The sequence below is a fragment of the Tachyglossus aculeatus genome, chromosome 23, assembly GCF_015852505.1.
Source record: "Tachyglossus aculeatus isolate mTacAcu1 chromosome 23, mTacAcu1.pri, whole genome shotgun sequence".
Classification (NCBI taxonomy): Eukaryota; Metazoa; Chordata; class Mammalia; order Monotremata; family Tachyglossidae; genus Tachyglossus; species Tachyglossus aculeatus.
In genome coordinates this window covers 40890990-40910709 of record NC_052088.1, presented here as the reverse complement: position 1 = coordinate 40910709, position 19720 = coordinate 40890990, and the positions used below count along the sequence as shown (strand labels likewise).

At 43.3% G+C, this 19720-nt stretch overlaps 1 protein-coding gene across 1 annotated transcript in view; it reads left to right on the top strand.

Annotated features, from left to right (window-relative positions):
• Positions 1–19720, top strand: part of ZC2HC1C (zinc finger C2HC-type containing 1C) — a 103653-nt gene that overhangs the window by 66046 nt on the left and 17887 nt on the right. Inside the window, exon 5 of the transcript XR_005455939.1 lies at positions 11354–11507. The gene's annotated coding sequence lies outside the window, so the exon portion shown is untranslated. The remainder of the gene's footprint in view (positions 1–11353; positions 11508–19720) is intronic.

The following is a 19720-nucleotide window of genomic DNA, read 5'->3' as shown; positions in this document are numbered from 1 at the left end:
CAGGTAATGCTGAATCTACAGCCGAATTGTACCGACTCGGTACTCTTTCTCCCATTTACTTTGAAATTTTCCCAAACCACTTATTTTTTGGTATGCCTGGAGGGCATCATCAGAAATCAATTACTAGAAATGTTGGGTCTGTATGCGTGAACCCTCCTTGTAAAAGAAGGTGGATCTGGGCTTTTCTTTTGTATGTAAATATTTCTTTAGATGCTGACTTGATAGATGGAGCTTAAGTTAATGAGGTGGGACTGAGGAGCAGGGTGGGGGCATTTTTTGATATTGTTGAACTTAGTGACTTCAGACTTTTCATTCAATAATAATAATAATAATGATGATGGCATTTATTAAGCTTTTACTATATGCAAAGCACTGTTCTAAGCGCTGGGGAGGTTACAAGGAAAAGCAGCGTGGCTCAGTGGAAAGAGCACGGGCTTTGGAGTCAGTGGTCGTGGGTTCAAATCCCGGCTCTGCCAATTGTCAGCTGTGTGACCTTGGGCAAGTCACTTAACTTCTCTGGGCCTCAGTTACCTCATCTGTAAACTGTGAGCCCCCAGTGGGACAACCTGATCACCCTGTATCCCCCCAGCGCTTAGAAGAGTGCTTTGCACATAGTAAGCGCTTAATAAATGCCATCATTATTATTATTATTATTATTACAAGGTGATTAGGTTGTTCCACGTGGGGCTCACAGTTTTAATCCCCATTTTACAGATGAGGTAACTGAGCCACAGAGAAGGGAAGCGACTTGCCCAAAGTCACACAGCTGACCAGTGGCAGAGGCGGGATTTGAACCCACGACCTCTGACTCCAAAGCCCGGGCTCTTGCCACTGAGCCGCGGTGCTTCTCTACATGTTTTGTTGTCTGTCTCCCCCTTCTATCATCAATCATCAATCGTATTTATTGAGCACTTACTATGTGCAGAGCACTGTACTAAGCGCTTGGGAAGTACAAATTGGCAACATCAATCATCAATCGTATTTATTGAGCACTTACTATGTGCAGAGCACTGTACTAAGCGCTTGGGAAGTACAAATTGGCAACATATAGAGACAGTCCCTACCCAACAGTGGGCTCACAGTCTAAAAAGTCTTCTAGACTGTGAGCCCGTTGTTGGGTAGAGACCGTCTCTCTATGTTGCCGACTTGTACTTCCCAAGCGCCTAGTACAGTGCTCTGCGCACAGTAATCACTCAATAAATACGATTGAATGTGTCAGTGTTTCTAGACTGTGAGCTTGTTGCGGGGTAGGGACTGTCTCTGTATGTTGCTAACTTGTACTTCCCAAGCGCTTTGTACAGTGCTCTGCACACAGTTGGCACTCAATAAATACGATTGAATGAATGAATGATAAACTGAGGCCGGAAGCTGGAATGGTCTAGGAGCACAGGTGATAAATACCTGCAGCCTCTGGCTCTCTGAGCAGAGGATTGAGATATGCAGCAGATGGCTGCAGGGCGCCTCTGTCCAGAGCGTGAGAAGCCTGCTGTGCCTGCACCAACTGAGGAGCCGTGGGATGGTGAGTATCCTGTCCTGCTGAACCCTCGTGGGGCTGGAAGCCATGGCTATGGAACGATTGAATGGCTCCCTCCAGAGTGGGAAGTGCTCGTGGGTGGGAGGTAGCCAAAAAAATAACGATGGTATTTGTTAAGCGCTGTTGTCCACTAGCGGACTTGACGTGACTGACTCCATTTTGTGTATGCTGACAGGAACCCTCCATTTTGTGCAGGCTGAGAGAACAACTCCTTTTGTATTGTCTGCAACGGATGCCTTCAAGGCCATTAACAAGTAACACCTATCTTTGTAAGGTCGTAGGGCAGATGACATCCCGCACAAGACAGTGACAACAGAAGATAAGGAGAATTTACACACCTATTTATGCAAGGCCATAGGGCAGATAACAACAACCTTCACAAGGCAGTGAAAACAGAGAATTTATAGCATCCTGTCGGTCCTAATTGGATTCCTGAAATTCCTAAATGCTCCGCTCCCATGTTGCTGGAACCCAATAAAAGACACAGTGAGAATGGAATCGGGGCTGCTTGTCACTCGTACCTCTGGTGAACGGGCAGGTAGCCACTTTCCTTCTTTACTGCTCTATCTGAACTCACGTCTCCGAGTCATTTTTCCTATCTGCGTCACCACCCTTGGTACAAGAACCCTGCGATTTACACCGATTAACCTATTTTGTACCAATCTTGTCGATAACAAGCGCTACAGTGAATCCCGCCTGCTTGCTGAGCCCCCTTTTTCCTCTCCTCCCCCCGCCCTACCTCCTTCCCTTCCCCACAGCACTTGTATAGATTTCTACAGCTTTGTTCCTCTATTTTACTTGTACGTATTTACTAATCTGTTTTATTAATAATAATAATCAATCAATCAATCGTTTTTATTGAGCGCTTACTGTGTGCAGAGCACTGTACTAAGCGCTTGGGAAGTACAAGTTGGCAACATGTAGAGACAGTCCCTACCCAACAGTGGGCTCACAGTCTAAAAGGGGGAGACAGAGAACAAAACCAAACGTACTAACAAAATAAAATAGAATAGATATGTACAGGTACAATAAATAAATAGAGTAATAAATATGTACAAACATATATACAGGTGCTGTGGGGAAGGGAAGGAGGTAAGATGGAGGGGTGAGAGGAAAGAAGGGAAGGCTGAGGAAATAATGGTATTTGTTAAGCGCTTCCTATGTACAAAGCACCATTCTAAGCACTGGGGGGATACAAGGTTGTCCCACGTGGGGCTCACAGTCTTAATCCCCCTTTTACAGATGAGGTAACTGAGGCACAAAGAAGCCAAGTGACTTGCCCAAAGTCACACAGCTGACAATTGGCGGAGCCGGGATGTGGACCTGGCCCTTTCCACTGAGCCATGCTGCTTCTCTAAGCACTGTGAATGTGGGATTGGGCTCACCCTTGTCTTTGAGTAAGAGTGGGAACTTGCAGGGTTCTGCTTTGAATTGAAATGATTGCATGAACCTGCCCGCCCTCCGTGTTTTGTGTGCATAGAATGGAGGACGTTCTGGGAGAGCCAAATAATTGAGATTTCAGGTGATGCCTATGGAAAGATTATGTCGGTGGATCTGGGTGGAGCAGGAACGAAGAAAGATCCAGCACTTAGAACAGTGCTTGGCGCAGAGTAAGCACTTAACAAATACCATCATTGTTATTACTATTATTATTATTTAGGCATTTGCCCTGAAGTGGGCGGAAATCAACATCTTGTTTGATAGGGGGGAATTAGGCTATACCCCTGTGTCAGTGTGAAAGTGTGTTTAGGATCAGTTATGTTTGAATGACTTGGCCAGTCTTGTGAAAACGTGTAGTGATCATTGCAGAGCAATTCCTTGCTGAATTTGGATAGCTCCGCAGGTGGAGTCATCTTTTTGGCCTGGGGTTTTTAATTTTTCTCCCCTCTCTCAGCTATTCGTGAAATCACCCATTTGCTTGCAAGAAATTTGCAGCTAAAGCATGGGTGTAGGAAACTTGCCTTCAGGGCCAGAGCTCTCAGTTTAGAAGATCGGAAGGGAATTCCTTTGAGAGAAGACACCACCCTCTAGTAAAGGGCTGCCTCCCTCAATTCAGTGGTTTTCCTCCTCAATCTAAAGCGCCTCCCTCTAGAAACTACAATGGTGGTAATTGGGAGTGAATTTGCTATTGTTCTCCCAGCCTAGGGAGATAGGGATAGGATAAGTGTTTGAATTAATGTGCTTTCAGTTTTGGATGGAGAGGAACGGATGGATTTTAGCAATATTGTGAAGGTTGGCAGGATTTGGTGACAGATTGAATATGCGGGTAGAATGATAGAGATGAGTCAAGGATAATGTACGTAGTGTACGTATTTATTACTCTATATATTTATTTATTTTACTTGTACATATCTATTCTATTTACTTTATTTTGTTAATATGTTTTGTTTTGTTCTCTGTCTCCCCCTTCTAGACTGTGAGCCCACTGTTGGGTAGGGACCGTCTCTATATGTTGCCAACTTGTACTTCCCAAGCGCTTAGTACAGTGCTCTGCACACAGTAAGCGCTCAATAAATACGATTGATTGATTGTAAAACAGGGATGAAGATTGGGAGCCCTGTGTGGGACAGGGACTGTATCCAACCTGTTTGCTTGTATCCACCTCACCGCTCAGTACAGTACCTGACACAAAGTAAGGTCTTAACAAATACCATAATAATAATAATTATTATTATTATTACCACCATAACTCAGTCCCAGACTGAGCCCCCATTTTCCTCTCCCTCCCCACCCCTCTGGCCCTACCTCCTTCCGCTCCCCACAGCACCTGTATATATGTTTGTACAGATTTATTACTCCATTTGTTTTACTTGTACATATTTACTATTCTATTTATTTTGTCAGTGATGTGCATCTAGCTTTACTTCTATTTATTCTGATGACTTGACACCTGACCACATGTTTTGTTTTGTTGTCTGTCTCCCCCTTCTAGACTGTGAGCCCACTGTTGGGTAGGGACCGTCTCTGTATGTTGCCAACTTGTACTTCCCAAGCGCTTAGTACAGTGCTCTGCACACAGTAAGCACTCAATAAATACGACTGAATGAATGAATAATGCCAAGTCTATGGGCTTGTGAGACAGGGCGGGTGGTGGTGCCGTTGACACTAATGGGAAAGTCGTCGGGAGGACAGGATTTGGGTGGAAAGATAAGGAGTTCTGTTTTGGACATGTTCGTCCCACCTAGGGCTCACAATCTTAATCCCCATATTCCAGATGAGGGAATTGAGGCACAGAGAAGTGAAGTGATTTGCCCAAAGTCACAGAGCAGACAAGTAGCAGAGCTGGGATTAGAACCCCTGACCTTCTGACTTCCAGGCACGGGCTCTATCCACTAGGTCACACTTTCCCTGCAGGGGCAGGGCAGGACCTGCCATCCGGCGTTCTCCGCTACCATGTGGTCGGGGCCTGGGCCCAGACCTGGAGCCTTGGGGTCAGATACCCACCAGACTCCAAAGCGTTTCTGTACATATCTATAATTTACCTATTCATCTTAATGTCTGTCTCCCCCTCTAGACTGTAAACTCACTGCGGGCAGGGAAGGTGTCTATTGTTAGATCGTACTCTTCCAAGCACTTAGTACAGTGCTCTGCACACGGTAAGTGGTCAGTAAGTATGACGGACTGACTGACTTGCTCAGAATCACATAGCCTAGACCGGTGGCTGAGGCAGGATTAGAACTCAGGTCCTTCTCCCAGGCTCATGCTCTGTCCACTAGGTCATGCTGCTTCTCCTTTACCCCCCAGGCCACCTAGCAGGTGGGGACAACGGGCCACGCTCACGGCCCAGGGCCGGGGCCCTCCCCGGGGTTGGGGGCACACATAAGGACGCTGCCATTTCTCCCGCCTGGATCCGCTCCACCTGCTCAGACCCGCGGGGTCGGACATGAGCTCGCCGTTCCCCGGCAGCCTGCTCCGAGCTGGGAATGGCTCACCACTCTGCCATTTCGCCACCACCGCCACGGACGCCTCTCCCCCTGCTGCCGCTGTAAGGGGCACCCAGACCAACTCCTCATCTCAGAGGAAAAGGGTTTTTGTGCCTGTGGCATACCCGCCTTCCTCAGTCTGCTAGATTGTAAGTTCCCCGTGGGCAGGGAGTGTGGCTGTTGTTGCTACTGTACTTCCCTAAGCACTTCAGACAGAGCTCAGGGGGCAGTCAGTCAATACTTTTGTTGGAGTGATTGGAATTGGAGTCAGAGGTCATGGGTTCAAATCCCGGCTCCACCAATTGTCAGCTGTGTGACTTTGGTCAAGTCACTTCAATCAATCAATCAATCAATCAATCGTATTTACTGAGCGCTTACTGTGTGCAGAGCACTGTACTAAGCGCTTGGGAAGTACAAATTGGCAACATATAGAGACAGTCCCTACCCAACAGTGGGCTCACAGTCTAAAAGGGGGCCTCAGTTACCTCATCTGTATAATGAGGATGAAGACTGTGAGCCCCGCGTGGGACAACCTGATCACCTTGTAACCTCCCCAGTGCTTAGAACAGTGCTTTGCACATAGTAAGCGCTTAATAAATGCCATTATTATTATTATTATTATTATTAATGAACATGGGGCTGGGAGTTGGGGAACCTGGGCTCTAGTGCCGGCTCTGCTCCTGGCCTATTCTGTGATCATGGGCAAGTCACTTAATCTCTCTGGGCCTCAGTTTCCTCATCTGTATAATGGAATAATACCAGACTCCCCCTACCTCTCTCAGAGAGGTTGTGAAGATAAAATGAGAAAATTGATATGAAAGTGCTCTGGAAAAATTAAAGCACTTAGAGAAGCAGCATGGCCTAGTGGCTGGAGCATGAGCCTGGGTGTCAGAAAGACCTCTAACAAAGTCCTACTGAGAGCTCACCTCCTCCAGGAGGCCGTCCCAGACTGAGCCCCCTTTCCTCTCCTCCTCCCTATCCCCCCGCCCTACCTCCTTCCCCTCCCCACTGCACCTGTATATATGTTTGTACAGATTTATTACTCTGTTTTACTTGTACATATTTACTATACTATTTATTTTGTTAATGATGTGCATCTAGCTTTATTTATTCTGATGACTTGCCACCTTTCCACATGTTTTGTTTTGTTGTCTGTCTCCCCCTTCTAGACTGGGAGCCCGTTGTTGGGTAGGGACCGTCTCTGCATGTTGCCAACTTGTACTTCCCAAGCGCTTAGTACATTGCTCTGCACACAGTAAGTTAATGGTATTTATTGAGTGTGTACTATGGGCAGAACAATGTACTAAGCTCTTGGGAGAGTACAGTAAAACAGCACTAGCATTCAATCATATTTATTGAGCGCTTACTGTGTGCAGAGCACACAGTACAAGTTGGCAACATATAGAGACGGTCCCTACCCAACAGTGGGCTCACAGTCTGGAAGGGGGAGACAGAGAACAAAACAAAACATATTAACAAAATAAAATAAATAGAATAAATATGTACAAATAAAATTAATAAATAAATAGAGTAATAAATACATACAAACATATATATGTATATACAGGTGCTGTGGGGAGGGGAAGGAGGTAAGGCGGGGGGGGATGGAGAGGGAGAGGAGGGGGAGAGGAAGGAGGGGGCTCAGTCTGGGAAGGCCTCCTGGAGGAGGTGAGCTCTCAGTAGGGCCTTGAAAGGAGGAAGAGAGCTAGCTAGGCGGTTGTGCGGAAGTAGGGCATTCCAGGCCGGGGGATGACGTGGGCCGGGGGTCGACGGCGGGACAAAAATGAATAGAATAATTGGAAGCAAACAATTTTCCATTTGTTGTCTCACGACCCTTTATTTTGATGGATGTTTCACTTACTCTAGGAATCTTTCCCGGTAATGTAATCTCTCAAGCAGGTTGACTATTTCCTGACCTCTCATTTAGAAGCATTTGGCCAAGGGTTTTTGCATGCACTATTTTCCTGCCTAAGCCACTTCTGAGAATTCCAACCAGGGAGAGGGTCGATTAGAGATGATGCCGGTCTCCTGGCAGATCACCAGTTGAAGAGAGGTTCTGGAGATATGGTTTCATCTCTCACGGTCTTATTTGTGTTTCTCTTCATAATGCCTGAGGAAAACTATTTTTTTTAATTTTCAAAACAATCAAGCTGTGGCATTTGCTTATTGGGTGTCGACCACCGTACTAAGCGCTAGGGAGAGTACAAATACAACAAAATCAGTAGTCACGTTCCCTGCCCACAAACAATGTTAGTGTTCATGATCGTTGAATGAGTTTAATTACATCTTAGAAATTAATCTAAAGCAGGGCTTTTCATCTTCACAGAGAGAATCCTTCAGATGGTTCTGGGCTCACATTTTAGAGCACCAGAGACCCTCAGTGAGGCTGAGAAACAGCTGAAAGATCCTGAAATGGAAAACTTAAATAACTGACAAAGGAACAATGCAAACTTCACTGCCCCACTGTGGCAACCATCGAGAAGCAGTATTGCCTAGTGGATAGAGCATGGGCCTGAGAATCAGAAGGACCTGGGTTCTAATCCTGACTCTGACACGTGTCCGCTGCATGACAACTTCTCTGTGCCTCAGTTATCTCATCTGTAAAATGGGCATTAAGATCGAGCCCCATGTGTGACAGGGACTGTGTCCAAACTGATTTATCTTACTTCTGCTTCAGCACTTAGACAAGTACCTGGCACATAGTAAGTGCTTATAATAATAATAACGATGGCATTTATTAAGCTCTTGCTATGTGCAAAGCACTGTTCTAAGTGCTGGGGAGGTTACAAGGTGATCAGGTTGTCCCACGTGGAGCTCACAGTTGCTGCTTATCAAATATGGTAAACCAACAAACATTAAAAAAAAGAGCATCAGAGGGGTTCAAGAAGGATTTGCAAAAACTCATGAGTGAGCAAATGATGACGAGTGATCAGAAGGAAAGTGGGGGGATGGGGAGGAGAAATTTAGGAATGCTAGAAGCAGCATGGCCTAGTGGCAAGAGCACGGGCTTGGCAGTCAGAGGTCATGGGTTCTAATCCCGGCTCTGCCACTTGTCTGCTGTGTGACCGCAGGCAAGTCACTCAACATCTGTGTGCCTCATTTACCTCATCTGTAAAATGAGGATTGAGAATGTGAGCCCCAGGTGGGACAGGGATTTGTCCAGTCTGATTATGTTGTATCTCCCCCAGTGCTTAGAACAGTGCTTGGCATGTAGTAAGTGCTTAAAAAATGCCATTATTAATAGAAGGTTCGTGCCTAAAATTGAAGATGAATATCCAAGAGGTTTTACAGGCACATCATTTCTTTCAACATCCCGATGCTACTGTCAGGAATAGAATACTGGGATGGACAGACCATTGCTCTGCTTCAGTAATGGCATTGCTTACGTTCTGATTTTCTTAACAACAAAAACCATTGGCTATAAATTATACCCAAGAATGGAATAATGTGTATTTTTATAAAAGGATGAAAAATTAATATAAATAAAACAAATATTCTCCAAGCAGTAAGGAAGCAAACAGATTGTGCTTCTCTTCACACTACAGGGGCTTGCTTTAGGGACTTGAGCAGAATGGTAGTGGATAGGAAAGACAGGGATAGATGCTGGAAACAGTGGTATATTGTTATCTTTATTTTTAAAAAAGTTTGAAATAATCCCTTCTGAGTGGCAGTCACCCCAACTGATTAGAGGAGAAGGTAGGGGCACAGGGAATGCATTTGTTTCTTGGGCCCTAAGGTAACCATGACTTGTAATCCTTGCTTCCAGGAGAGAGGAACAGCAGCGAAAACAAGGGAAAAAGGAGCGGACAGGGCTTTCCCCCTCATTGCATCCATCAGTTATTACTTCAGACCCATCATCATTATTATAATTACTATTACTATTAATAATAATGATAACAAATTGTTAAACACTTACTATATGCTAAGAACTATACTAAGCACTGGGGTGGATATAGTCCCTGTCCCACTTGGGGCTCACAGTCTCAATCCTTATTTTACAAATGAGGGAACCAAGGCACAGAGAAGTGAAGTGACTTGCCCAAGGTTACAGAGTGGACATGTGGTGGTGCCGGGATTAACACCCAGGTCCTTCTGATTCCAGGCCCATGCTCTAACAGCTAGGTCATGCTCTCTTTGTTAAGCACTTACTATGTGTCGAGCACTGTTTTGAGTGCTGAGGTAGAAACAAGTCTTTCAGATCGGACACAGTCCCTGTCCCACATGGGGCTCACAGTCTGGGTAGGATGGAGTAAGATTTAGTCCCCATTTTGTGGTATTTGTTAAGCGCTTACTTTCTGCCAAGCACTGTTATAAGCACTGGGGTAAGTACAAGATATTGAGGTCTCACATGGGTCTCACATTCTAAAGAGGGAAAACATTTTCCAGTTGAGGGAACTGAGGCATAAATAAGTTGTGTCTTTCCCAAGTCAAACAGCAGAGAAGTCGCAGAGCCAGGATTGCAACCCAGGCCACACTCCTTCCACCACGCTATGCAGCTTCTCTGATAATCACAATACAGGTGGCAAGCAGATCATCAGAAGCAGGAATAGGTCAAGATCTCCTATCTCTGTTGCCGTCTCCTTCATTGTCTCTGTCTTTGTCTCTCCCTGTCTCTTTGGGTGTTTGTCTCCCCTTCTCTGTTCTCTTCTAGAGATAAGATCTTTCTGTCAGGAATAAATATAACACTTGTAATATTCATTATTGTCATCAGTTTTTTATTGTACCCAGGTCAGTCAGCTAATCTTATTCATCGAGTGCTTACTGTGTGCAAAGCACCGTACTAAGCACTTGGGAGAATGCACTGTAACATACACATTCCCTGCCCACAATGAGCTTACAGTCTCGAGGCCTGTAGGTGATAGGAAACAGTTGTAATCCCAATGATGAAGATCTTCAGTCAGAGTATTTATTGAACACTTATTCTGTACTAAGCGCTTGAGAGGGTACAATAGAGTTAGTAGATATGATCCCTGCCCTCAGGAAATTTGCAGTCTAGATGGGGAGCTGGCACTAAAGTACATAAGCAAAGGTAGGGGAAGATTAAATAATAAACACAATGAATAATGCATATTTCAATCTTCCATGAATATCCACCTGAGCTCTACTTGAGGAATCCACAGATATTCAAGTAGAGTAAGGGAATGCACAGGTTATCTTGATTCCAAATCTTTCTCAATGTTTCTTTCATCATTCTTTTTTCCACTCCAACAGATGTCCCAGTCTGTCCATTATATGTAAGGCTGTATATTTGTAGTTGTTGTATTATAATGCCACCACCAAACTAGGAAACCAAACAGGCCACAGAGTCATATGAATAAAAACATATTATTTCCCAGCCTTCATCTAGGGCAGTAAAGAGAATGGGTTTAGAATTTTTTAGGCAACTTGCAAACGTGTTCCTTTTCCTGATGGTAAGAGAGCAGAAAAGTCAAGTACACCTGGACCACTAAGCCTATTGTTTCACAACTCCTTAGTGCTGGAGTCCCTTATTCATACAAAGAGATTGAGGAAGATCAGGAATAAGAAACTTTATCTTAACTTTTACCTAGCAGAAACTTGAATTCCAGGTGACCAGATGTCTAACGTGGTACAGGTAATGGGAATGTACAACCGTCAACTATAGTAATTGAAAGGCACAGCTGAGCAATTACCCACACTCAGTAAAGCTACTTCTCTCCAGCCACCCACACATTTGATGATTCCTAAAAGAAGCTTAATGTCGTTTCTATCTCTGTGGAAAGCCATGGATGACTCTGAGACAGTTTCCCTTTCTGCAGAGGGAAAGAACATTCCACCCAAGAGAATCATTTGAGTTTGCTTTATAATGGACAATCCAGTACAGTGCTCTGCACACAGTAAGCGCTCAATAAATACGATTGATGATATTTTTCTCCAGCAATAACGAAGGGCCATATCCTGGTTGAGAAGAGCTGTTTCTGTGGAGTGAAGTGTGCAGAAACCAAACTGGAGGAGATCCAGGAGAAAATTGGAGGAATGAAAATGGAGACAGCAAGTGTCGACAACTCGCTCAAGGAGTTTTGCGAGGAATGGTAAGAAGGAGCTGGAACGAAAACTGGGGGGAGCAATGGGGTCAAGGGAGGGCTTTTTAGGATAAGGGATAAGTATGTTTGAAAACATGGGGAAAATGTCCATTGGGAAAGTGAACAGATGAAGATGGCAGCTAAAGAGTGAAGAAGGTAGGGGACAAGTGTTTTAATAAGATATGAAGAAATGTGGTCATTAGTGCAGGTGGTGGGCATAGATTAGAGAGTCGGTGAGAGATCATTTCTTGAGATACTGCTGGGAATATTGGGAGAGTAGAAGAGGGAAGAGGAAGAGAGGGAGACTGAAGAGGACCAGAGGATATTTTAGGGAGATCACACCTGATAGTGTCAATTTTGTTAATGAAGTGTATGGCCACTTCATTATGTTAATGAAGTGTATGGTCATTAGGGGAAGGAGATGGTGGGGATGGAGGGAAAGATCTTTCCTCTGCCTCTCTCCTTTTGGTCATCACTTGTCAGGTCCATCAGATCAACAGCTGCATTCTTTTATGGTATTTTTGCTAAGCACTGGGGTAGATACAACTTAATTAGGTTAGACATAGTCCCTGCCCCACATAGGACTTTCAGTCTTCATCTCTATTTTACAGATAAGGTAACTGAGGCCCAGAGAAGTGAAGCGACTTGCCCAAGTTCACACAGCAGGTACGTCATGGAGCTGGCATTAGAACCCAGGTCCTTCTGACTCCCAAGCCCGGGCTTATGTTTCTCCATAAACACACATCTTCTCCATTGAAGCCGTGTTGCAAAAATATTCCTTCAGTGCGATTAGGACCTAATTGTCTTGTCATTAATGCTGAGTTTAGCCCATAGGTGTCACTAATAGGTGAGACACTTAGCACATTGTGGGCAGAGAACATTTCCACCAATTCCGTTGTATTATATACTCTCCCAAATATGCAGTACAGTGCTCTGCACAGACCAGTTAGGGAATTGTTTTAGAAACATTCGCAGTGGTTTCTGTAGTCAGTTTAAGATTTCAGGATGCGAACCCGCGACGTCTGACTCAAATCTGTGCTCTTTCCACTAAGCCTTAGAGTAGCCAGCAGTAGAACCCACATCCTTCTGACTCCCAACTGATTATTCCAGCTAGGCCTGTTCATTCCCTCCCCACTACGAGACTAGGACTATTAAAAAATCAGTTTAACTCATCTAAATCTGCCTTTTCCCCATACGCAGACCATCCCATATATGTTATGGTTTGACAAAGAAAGAGACTAATTCTAGAGAGAAGTGATAATGCGGTACTAAAACATCACTGGATTATGGCACCGTTTTAGCACTTCATCAAGCAATAAAGCCACAAGGGAATATTCTTTGATGTATTCATACCCTAATAAATTTGACACAATTGTCAACAGCCAATTTTTCTTTAGGACCTCACACAGGGGGGAAGTAACAATTGGAGGCAAAAATCAGGTTACTTTGAAAATGTTCTGGCTTGCTCCCAAATACAGCCTCAATTCAGTAGAAATCTAAAGGATGATACTGTAGACTGTAAACTCACTGTGGGCAGGCCATGTGTCTGTAAATTTTCCCAAGTGCGTAGGACAGCATTTCGTACACAGTAAGCACTCAACAAGTGTGATTGACCAACTATAATCATCTATGTGTACATTCCCAAATTGTTTAGATTTGGCTCAAGTGGTGGATTAATTGGAAGATGACCATGTGGTGGAGAGGTCAGCTATGGCCCTGGGCAGTATCCATGCCTTAGCTAACTGTCTCACAATGCCAAATAATCCCAGTTTAATGAGCTACCACAGGCAGTGTGTCAGTGAGTAGTGCACTTCATGTGCTACTCTTCTCAAATTAGGATTTGTCCATCAGTCATATTTATTGAGTGTTTACTGTGTGCAGAATGTTGTACTAAGCACTTGGGAGAGGACAATGTAGCATATCTGCCAACTCTGTTATAATAGATTCTCTCAAGGGCTTAGTACAGTGCTCTGCACGCAGTAACTACTCAAGAAATACTATTGGTTGATTTATTCAGGAACCAATTTTGTCAAAAAATTGAGGACTCTCTGTATTCTATTATGTAAGTATCGATCCAGTTATCCATCATTTCACTAGCTTGTTATAAGTAGATGCACATGTCTCTTTCCTTTTTATGGTAAGTAATTTCATAACTATCCAGGTCCCATGCAAGGGAAGCAGTGTGGACTAGTGGACAGAGCATGGGTGTGGGAATCAGCAGACCCAGGTCCTAATCTGTTATGCCACTGTCTGCTATGTGACCTTGGGTAAGTCACTTAACTTCTCTGCGTCCCCGTTGTCTCATCTGCACAATGGGGATTCAGTACCTGTTCTCCCTCCTGCTGAAACAGTGGGATGTGGGATGTTATTATCTGGTATCTACCCCAGTGCCTAAGTACAGTGCTTTGCAAATAGTAAGAACTTCATTAAACCACAGTGGTTGTCACTGAGTGGCACATTTCTTGGGGGCAGGAACTGTGGCTTTCATTTCTGCTTTACTCTTCCGAGGTCACGGTCACGTTGGAGCTGAGTTCTCCTGTTGTGAACAGCTGATGAACGTCATTGTAAGACTCAAGGCTGTGGATCCCAGACTAAGCCCCGCTTTTTTCCTCAGCTCCCCCTCCCTTCCTCATCGCCTTGACTTGTTCCCTTTGTTCAACACCCCTCCCCGCCCCATTCCACAGCACTTGTGTGTACACATGTACATATCTATAACTCTAATTAATGCCTGTTTACCTGTTTTGATGTGTATCTCCCCTCTTATAGACTGTGAGCCCATTGTGGGCAGAGATTGTCTCTTTTTATTGCTGAATTGTACTGAATTGTACTCCCCTCCTCAAAAATCTCCAGTGGCTACCAATCAATCTGCGCATCAGGCAGAAACTCCTCACCCTTGGCTTCAAGGCTGTCCATCACCTCGCCCCCTCCTACCTCACCTCCCTTCTCTCCTTCTCCAGCCCACCCCGCACCCTCCCCTCCTCCACAGCTAATCTCCTCACCGTGCCTCGTTCTCCCCTGTCCCACCATCGACCCCCGGCCCACGTCATCCCCGGGGCCTGGAATGCCCTCCCTCTGCCCATCCACCAAGCTAGCTCTCTTCCTCCCTTCAAGGCCCTGCTGAGAGCTCACCTCCTCCAGGAGGCCTTTCCAGACTGAGCCCCTTCCTTCCTCTCCTCCTCGTCCCCCCCTCCATCCCCCCATCTTACCTCCTTCCCTTTCCCACAGCACCTGTATATATGTTTGTACATATTCATTACTCTATTTATCTTACTTGTACATATCTATTCTATTTATTTTATTTTGTTAGTATGTTTGGTTTTGTTCTCTGTCTCCCCCTTCTAGACTGTGAGCCCGCTGTGGGGTAGGGACTGTCTCTATGTGTTGCCGACTTGTACTTCCCAAGTGCTTAGTACAGTGCTCTGCACACAGTAAGCGCTCAATAAATAAATACGATTGATTTCCAAGCCCTTAGTCTTCCAGACTGTGAGCCCGCTGTTGGGCAGGGACCGTCTCTATATGTTGCCAACTTGTAGTTCCCAAGCGCTTAGTACAGTGCTCTGCACACAGTAAGTGCTCAATAAATACGATTGAATGAATGAATAAACTGACACATTCTCTCCCCACGATGAGTTTACAGGCTAGAGTGGGAGACAGACATTAATATAAATGTTCAGTTCTAGACAACATTCTCATCTGCTCCCTGCCCAATTTCTTAGTCGTTCAACCTAATCTCTTTCAGTTCCATCGCCTCATGTCCAGACTGCTCTGCTACGCAACTCTGCCTCCTTATTCTGTATCTGTAATGAAAATAGTGTGAGAATGAGAGTCAAGCCCTGGGTTCTAATCCTGCCTCCACATTTTGCCTGCTGTGTGATTTTTTTGGGTTAGTCATTTAGGTTCCTTAGGCCTCAGGTCCCTTATCTCTAGGCTGTGAGGTCATTGTGGGCAGGGCATGTTATAATATACTCTCCCAAGTGCTTAGTACAGTGCCCTGCTCACAGTAAGTGCTCAATAAGTATGATTGAATGAGTGAAGGAATGAATGAATGAAAATAGGGATTACACACTCTTTTAGAATCTGAGCCTGTGGGTCAGGGAAAGTGTCTGATATGATTGTCTCATATCAACTGCACAGCATAATATAGTGGTTGGCACATAGTAAGCATGTAACGTATATCACACAAATAGTAATAATTATTATTACTGTTATCATTACATAGTTTGTTCTAGTGGAAAGAGCACAGGCTTGGGAGTCAGAGGATCAGGGTTCTAATCCCAGCTCTGCCAATTATCTGCTGTGTTGTACTTCCCAAGGGCTTAGTACAGTGTTCTACACACAGTAAGCGCTCAATAAATACTAGTGAATGAATGATCTTGGACAAGTTCCTTAACTTCTCTGTACCTCAGGTTCCTCATCTTTAAAGTGGGGATTAAATACCTGTTCTCCCTCCTATATAGAGTGTGAGCCCTTTGGCACAGGTACTCCGTGAATTCCAAATAATTTGTAGGTACCCCAGTGCTTAGAACAGTGCTTGACACATAAGAAGCATCTTCTAGACTGTGAGCCCACTGTTGGGTAGGGACCGTCTCTATATGTTGCCAACTTGTACTTCTCAAGCGCTTAGTACAGTGCTCTGCACACAGTAAGCACTCAATAAATACGATTGATTGATTGATTTAACAGGTACCATAATAATTTACAGTAGTATTATTTCTTGAGCATCCACTGAGTGCAGTGCTCTGTACTCAAAACTTGTGGGTAGTACAGTAGAAACACAGGGCACATTCCCTGCTGACAATAGAGTCAAATTCTTTCCTGGTTTTACCACATTTTAAAGTTGGAGTATATGTTTTTGTTTTGACCTTTGTATTATCTTTAGTGACTTTGTATTTTCTTTTTTCAGGCCTCTGCCTGCCTCTATTAATCAGCCACTCACATGTTTCTTAGGAGTACCTATGTATTGTTTGGTTTGTCACATTGTTTTTTTGAAATTGTTTTCATTTTCCTAGTATTTGATGGTATTTTGGATGATTTTGGACAGTAATATCGTAGGGACTAATATTGGAAGTTATAATAGACTTAATTGAGACTGTGAGCCCCACCTGGGCCAGGGACTGTGTCCAACCTGATTTGCTTGTATCCACCCCAGTGCTTAGAACAGTGTCCTGCACACGTTAAGCACTTAACAAACACCATTTTAATGGAGTTAACATGAATCCAAATATCCTGAAAGAAGTGATTTTATCTTTCCCACCATAGATGTAAGTAATTGACTCTTTGCAAGTGCTCAGTATTCCTCCTGATTGTTTGAAATGGAGTCAGGTAAAGTCCTCTAACTAATTTCATGCCTGAAATGAGGAATTTAATGTGGAGCAGTTCACAGAAGGAAATTGCGATATAAGCAAATAAGGGCCAACCATAAAATGCAGGTTGCATAGTTTCAATAAATGGAAAGTGATATTGACAAAATAATTAAAAGAGTCCAATGTCTGATCTGAGCAGGGTGTAAATTCCTTCCCTCCAATCTCTCTGGATATCAGTGTAGCTGACAGGCAGCATTACCTAATTTTATTAAAGGTCAGGTCACCTGAACCCTTGAAAGTTTCCTCCAAATCATAGCAAGAGTGAAATAAATTACATTCAGAAGAATGCATCTCCAGAAATGATATTTGTACATGGCCAAAAAGAAATCACTGTGAAAAATATGAGCTGCTAAAATCAGTTTTCAATAAAAAGTCACAGTAGCCTTTTTGATTCTATAAATCTCACCACTATATTGCTACACTAAATTTGAAAATAAAACTTTGATATAATACCCCTACAGTAGACCTATCCATTTTCTGGCCCTTGAACTATTTCAGGTGTATACATTAAAGCGTGCTATATTTTATGCACTTTGAAACCTCTTTTAAAAGGCAAAATATGGGCATTTGAGGAATCTGAAAATGGGAAAATTTGGTAGCAAGTACTGTGTACTAGTAAAAATGGATATGACTTAAAAGGACACCCTAATTATTCTAAAAAGGGTAGTTTGTTTTGAAAGGACATCAGTGATGCTTAACAGTGAGTTAAATTGTATAAAATGGGAGGGTAGCCTTTTGGTTTTCTTTTAAACCCTATGCACTTTTCTCCTTCAATCCTTTTCCTGAATTTATTCTCCCCCCCTTGCCCCTCTCCTCCCACCACCCTCCCACTCAATACAAATCTCCAAGAATGCTACTATCATTACGTACTAGATAATGACTCTATTAAATACTGTACTGAAGGTTAAATAGACATGGTTCTGTCCCTCTAGTTACTTACCATCCAAGTCAGAGAAACCAGTGATGTGCACAGATGTATGAAAGACATATCTGGACAAAACTGAACAGCACATAAAATTCAATGAAAAAAGTAAGGTGGTGTGAGTGAAAGGAGAGTTGTAGCTACAGGAATAGGAAGTGTAGAATGAAGAGGAATTCCTTATTAGCAATGTTAATAGTAGTAGTAGTAGTAATCAATCAATTGGTACTTATTGAGCATTTAATAATAATGATGGTACTTGTTAAGCACTTACTATATGCCAAGCACTGTTCTTAGCGCTGGCTTAGATACAAGGTTATCAGGTTGTCCCACGTGGGGCTCACAGTCTTAATCCCCATTTTACAGATGAGGTAACAGGCACAGAGAAGTTAAGTGACTTGCCCATGGTCACAAAGCAGACAAGTAGAAGAGCTGGGATTAAAACTCAGATCCTTCTGTCTCCCAAGCCCATACTCTTTCCACTAAGCCACACTTTACTACATGCAGGGCACTTTACATAGCGGTTGGGAGAATTCAATAAAGTAGACATAATCTCTGCTCTTGGGGAGTTTACAATCTAGTAGTAGCAATAGTGTTTGTAGTATTCATATTTATTGAGCCCCTACAAGGTGCATTGCAATGTTCTAAGGACAAAGGAATCCATCAGTAGTATTTATTGAGCATTTACTGATCTCTGGAGCGTTGGTAGACACAATCCCTGCCCTCAAAGAGTTTATAGTTTTAGTAGAGCACATTTCCTGCCAGCAATAATAATAGTAATAATTATTATTATAGTATTTGTTAAGCGCTCATTATGTGCCAAGCAATGTTCTAAGCATTGGGGTGGAGACAAGGTAATCTAGTTGTTCCACGAGGGGATCACGGTCTTAATCCCCATTTTACAGATGAGATAACTGAGACACAGAGAAGTGAAGTGACTTGCCCAAAGTCACACAGCTGATAAGTAGCGGAGCCAGGATTAGAATCCACAGCCTCCGACTCCCAAGCCCATGCTCTTGCCACTAGGACATCCCAAGGATTTCCCAAGGAACTTAGACTCTGACAGAGGACACAGACATAACGAAATCTACCAATAGAGTAGTCTATATCAAAAATTAAAGTGCTGAGGGTGGATATAAAATAAGTTCATCAGCTAGTGAAGGCTGAAGGGTTTATACAACTTAGGGTTCTGGGCATTCATCAAGAAAGGCTTGTTTAAGGAGGGATTTTAAGAGGGCCTTACAAATGAGGTAACTGAGGCCCAGAGAAGTGAAGTGACTTGCCCAAAGATCACACAGCAGACATGTGGTGGAGCCAGGATTTGAACCCATGACCTCTGACTCTAAAGCCCGGGCTCTGTCCACTGAGCCACGCTGCTTCTCTCTTTACACAGGACATCTTGGAAAAGCTATAGTACACAATTGGGCCACACGTGACAATGACAAAGTTAATCTTAAATTGAGGAGGGAGAAGGTACCTAACTAGTTTCCACTAATTTTATTTAAGCTTTAAAGAATTGAGGTAGTCTACTGAATTTTTCTGAAGGCTTAATAAAGTGCTCTACGTGTATCAAATGCTCAAAAATGTAATTAAGCGCTTAGGACAGTGCACGGCACACAGTAAGCGCTCAATACGATTGAATAATTATTCAACCTGAAAATTATAATCACAATATTATTATTATCATGTTATATAATAATCATATAATTATAGTCATTACATCATATAATTATAATAATAACCATATCACTATAATTATATTATGCAATAATAAATGTCACATCATTATCATATATAATTATTATAAATATATTATGACTGTATGATTATGACAACCATCATATAATAATTATATTATGATTGTGATAATAATATTATAATCATACAATATAATTATATATAATACTTATATATTATATAATTATAATTATACAATTATA